Source organism: Triticum dicoccoides, chromosome 4B (assembly GCF_002162155.2).
Source record: "Triticum dicoccoides isolate Atlit2015 ecotype Zavitan chromosome 4B, WEW_v2.0, whole genome shotgun sequence".
Taxonomy (NCBI): Eukaryota; Viridiplantae; Streptophyta; class Magnoliopsida; order Poales; family Poaceae; genus Triticum; species Triticum dicoccoides.
In genome coordinates, this window is record NC_041387.1 from 38,501,310 (window position 1) to 38,506,475 (window position 5,166).

Sequence of the window (5,166 nt, forward strand, 5' to 3'; positions counted from 1 at the left end):
TGTCCGAAACCCAAGCACTAACAATGGCTGAACCGAGCAGCTTCCGCTGAAAGAGTGGATGGAATTCGCTCCCCATGGAGGTAATCAAGCACATTGTTTCACGTGTGGACAATCTCAGTACCATGCCGCTCGCCGCGTGCTCATCGGGGTTGTACCCTTTACTCAAAGCCCTCAGGCCGGAGCTTTTTAAGCCAGCTCCTTGCTTGCTGATGCCGCCTGATCTTCAGAAATGGCGTGTCATGCAGCATGACGACCGTAGGGTGGCGAGCATCAACCCCCTTGACTGCGATCCGATCCCCGTCACCGTCAACTACATTAACGGTATGTACTGGGTCGGCATGAACACGTCTTGGATGGTGCTCGTCGATGGTCGCGGCACCTGGATGCTCGTGGAGGTCTACAACCAGTGATTGATCCCCCTTCCTTCGATTAACACTGCACTGCTTTGGCACCGCGGCCCAGAATACTCAGTACAGTAGCCAACATGATACCAAGTTTGATTTGCTCAAGGTTGTAATCTGCCAAGTGCCCACAAGATCTGTGAATTATAAAGACTTCAGGATAATTGCATTCTTCAACCGCGATGTCGCCTATCTGACAGGTCACTGCGGTAAGTGGATAAATATGCACGTCCATCGCAGGATCATACATCCTTCATGGTTTTCTGATGCCATTGAACACAAGGGCTTCATTTATGTTGTCGACTCCTTCTATGGCTGGACATATTGCTGGCCTACTCCAGTCATCGCTACAAACGGTTGTTACAGTAGTATGTTACTTTCCTGTGATATCATGACGGCTTGCTTATATTACTATCAACATTTACTGAAAAAATATTCATGCTCATAACATGTTGTTCTTAAGATTGACTACATTAAGAGCCTTTTTTTATTTGACTCCAACTTGATATGATGTTGTAGGCCGCTTGGTGTCCCTACCCTTTTTAATCCCAGAACCTTTCAAAGAAAAGCTGCATGGCAGTTGCAGGTGGTTCCTGGCTCGATCAGACGATGACAAACCATTGATGATCGTTCGCACATGCCGGACGTGTTGTCTCCCGGAACACAATCACAATTACTGCCAAGGTCTTTGAGCAGCATCCCAGCTTCTCTGGGCTTTCAGGAATTTTTGACTGGAGGCTGGTAAGTAGCCTTGGTACATGCTCTCTGTTTCTCGGACTGAATTATCAATTAACTAGGAGATAACCGATGGCAAGGATCATGATGGCAGCGTGGATTCGTTCATCAGGCAAAACTGTGTACATAGTGTACCATGTGTCTTTGCATGCACCATACCCTGATATGTGCTGCCACGCTCTGCAGCCCAAAGTAGGAGAGAGGGTCGCAAGTATCAGACTTCGACCTGCTGGCTAGAGTTTCCCCGTCAGGCACCCATCTGGTTCAAGCTGTCAGCCAATCTCCACGGCTTAATAAATAGTAACATCTAACTGAGCCAGTTAGTTAGATGCATACACTTGGTGTAGTAGGATCTTTATTTAGTTTGATGCATACACTTGTTCTTTTTTGGTATCCCTTTTGTAATGATGGCTGATGTTTGGTTTGGAAGAGAGAGCTGCGTCTTTACTCTTCTAGCCTGCTTACTGCTTCTGTTGCACTCCCAGCCCTGGTTGCTGCTGCTGCTGTTTTCAATGTACAATCAGTAGTATATTTTGTTTGTTGGTTGAATAAATATGTTGTTATAATGACAAACACAATGTTTTGGAAGTCGTTGCACGGTCCGATCCTTTAGTGCCCTGTACCGTACGTAGCACATACTATTTTTGGTATGGAACACATTTCCCACTTGTTGATAACATGCAACCCACTGATGAAGGGCCAATAGAGGAGCCCGTAATTAACTGGAAGGGAGGCTCTCACATGAATCCGGCCCAGGTACATGCTCATGGTCCCCTAAACATAAATAAGTAAATAAATAAATAAATAAAGCTAAATGCTCATGCACCAGTTCTTTAAATTCATGATTTAACAGGAGGATATTATTTCCTATGATAGTGTCATTACATTCAGTCGATATTATTCTTAGGCAAAGATAGCGACCAGTCTTCTTTCTCCCAACATTTTCTTCCTGCAACCAGCACACCCATGCAAATCATAGTCAACATCGTAAATAGTTCCGGTCCATTTTTATTTTTCAATAAGAATATCCAACCCAGCCCAGCACATTGGCGACAACACTTTATCCTCCGCCTTGGTGCACTCGCTGCAGCGCCGCTGTCTGGCCCTGTCAACATAGTGAATCGAGAGAGGACTGTAGTTGTGAGTATGACAGTACAGACCCACCAGGTCAACTCCGGAACACAAGCAAGCGCCTCTTTTACTACTCGGATGCACCCCTCATTTTTTTTAATCTAATCCACCCTGCTGATATCCGGGACCCACATCATTTTTAATGTATAATCAATTAACGCCAGAATTACACAAAAAAAATTGAGTAGTAATTCGGAGGTGCATGCTATAAACTGGGTTGTGCGGTCTCTGTGGCCCATCTAACAACATGACTAGCCCAACAGTTTTTTCTTTGGGAAAATAGGTAGTCCAGTATTTCTTTTTGAAGAATACCAAGCTAGGCCTATTTGTTTTCTCCGACTTACTGGGCTGCAAATCTTTCAAGACGAGGAGGAATGCATTCCGGCCTGGCCAAAGAGTATGGTCAGTGTCTGTCAAAAGTAATATCAAAGGGGTTAAAAATTCCAAAAAATTATAACAAATGGGAAATTAGTTTCTTTTTTTGTTTTTGTTCTTCACTGATATTTTATACTCCCTCCGTCCCAAAATTCTTGTCTTAGATTAGTCTAGATACGATGTATCTAATACCAAAACGTGACTTGATACATCTATAATTAGACAAATCTAAGACAAAAATTTTGGGATGGAGGGAGTATTTCATTGGATTTGACATGACATAGTACTAATTTATTTTTAAATTTGTTTTAGTATGGCTACTAATTTTTGGATTAAGAATATTTTGTTCCCCGGCAAAAATTTGCGAATTTTCAAAAAATTGCACATATTTAGTTCAATTTTTTAACCCTGGTACTGACCAAAAAATGGGCAGCAATTCTAAAAATGGAAAATGGGCTGCAATAAATTCCATATGAATTAGAAAATGAGTAAAATTGTAAAAATAATAGCAAATGGGATATACACGCCACAGATTTCGAGGCTGACTTGTTTACGCAAGGCTTTGTCAGTCAACACACGATTCTAGCAACATGACTGTTGGATGTCCATCCAACGGCTGACGTGCTTCTTCAATCTCTGATCTTCCTGCTCCAGCCGCCTAAACGAGCGCCGGCGGGACTGCCTGCTCCCTCCTCTTGTGGCCCCCTGTGATGTCGCGTAGGCTTCACCGGCCCAACCTACTCCCTCCGCTGGCCTAGCCGCATGCAATCAATTGCCTCCTTATTATGCGGAAAAAATGATTCCTCCCACTGACATCTGGGGCGCACCGGTTGGGAGGCTGACCTGTGGGCCTACTAAGTTGACGCGTACGCAGGGCTTGTCAACTTAGTCAACAGACGATTCTAGCAGCAGTGGCCGTTGGATTTTAATCGAACGATCATGCTGCTTCTTCAATCGCTGCTCTTCTTGCACCAGCCACCCAAACTAGCACCCGTGAGACCGCCTGCTCCTGCCTCCAGTGGCCGGCTGTGCTGCCGTTGAAGCCTCACCGTCCCCTACTACTCCCACCGCTAGCCAGGCCCTACGGCAACGGCAGCCTCACACCATGGCCGAACCAGTGAACCCTCGTACTCCTCTCCGCGTGGGCATCCATTGCCGCGTCTTCCCCGGATCCGCGTCGTCCCCTTCCTAGGCCTCGCTGTCATCCATTGTCCTGGTGCTCTCGGCGCGGCGTGGTCAACGTGGTCAAGGAACGACTTCCATCGGAAGAGTACTGTACGTGGAAAGGCTGACAGCTGGGTCCACGGCCGCAGCAAGGAAGTGCCTCCTTATTACATGGAAAATAATGATTCCTCCACCTGACAGCGGGGACCCACCAGACGGGCCACTGTATTTCGCGAAAAAAACATTTCCCCCTGAGGCCCTGACTGCTGAGACCCACCAGCTACATCTTCGCACGCAAGGAAGTGTGTCCATCTTACGGGTAAAAAAATGATTCGCCCCCTGACTGCTGGGACCCACCAGCTACATCTTCGCACACAAGGAAGTGCCCCATAGTCGGGACCCACCTGGTTGAAGCATACGTAGCGTTGTCATTCTGATTGGCGAACGTGTACGTACATATTGGTCGATGTAGAGGCGCGCACGTGTCGTAGTAGAGGCACGCACGTAGCATGTACACGTACGTACAGCGGCCAGGGTGCAAGAAAGAAAATACGATTACGTACGTACATACGGGCGGGGTATCGAACGCCGACTTGCGCATACGTCCGACCAGGCCTCGTGTACATGGCTGGGTCGGATCGGAGAAACTGCGTCGTCGTCGTGTTCATGGGGAGCCAACCGGCTAGGTCGGAACGGAATGCGTCATCGTGTTCATCGGAAGCCAACCGGCTTGGACGGAATAGCCGATGGAAATGAGGCCCCGTACCGTAGAATGGAGGAAACGACCTTGTGTTCGACCGGCCACGATCGAAACGGGATCATGTTCATCGGGAGGGGTCTGGCGTACCGCAAAACGGAGGAAACTGACTTTTGTTGGACCTCCTATGTTCGAAATGGGGTCCTGTTGATCGGGAGGGGTGTGGCGTACCGCAAAACGAAGGAAACAGACTTGTGTTGGAGCGCTACGGTCGAAACAGGAGTCCTGTTCATCAGGAGAGGTGTGGCGTACTGCAAAACGGGACTTCATGGGATACTGTTCATCTCCACCGCCGACCTCCTCCAGCCTCCACGGGCTACTGTTCATCCATCGTCGACCTCCTCCAGCCTCCACATACGAATGTTCATCCACGGGCTCCTGTTCATCCAGCCTCCACTGCTCCTCGACCGGCTACTATTCAGCGAGCCCTCTCCACGGGGTCCTGTTCAACCACCCCTCCACGGGCTACTGTTCATCCAGCCCTCCAACAGCTACTGTTCAACCAGCCCTCCATCGGCTATTGTTCAACCTTCCCTCCACGGGGTCCTGTTCATCCAGCCCTCCACGGGGTCCTGTTCATCAACGCCCAACCGGCTCAATCAA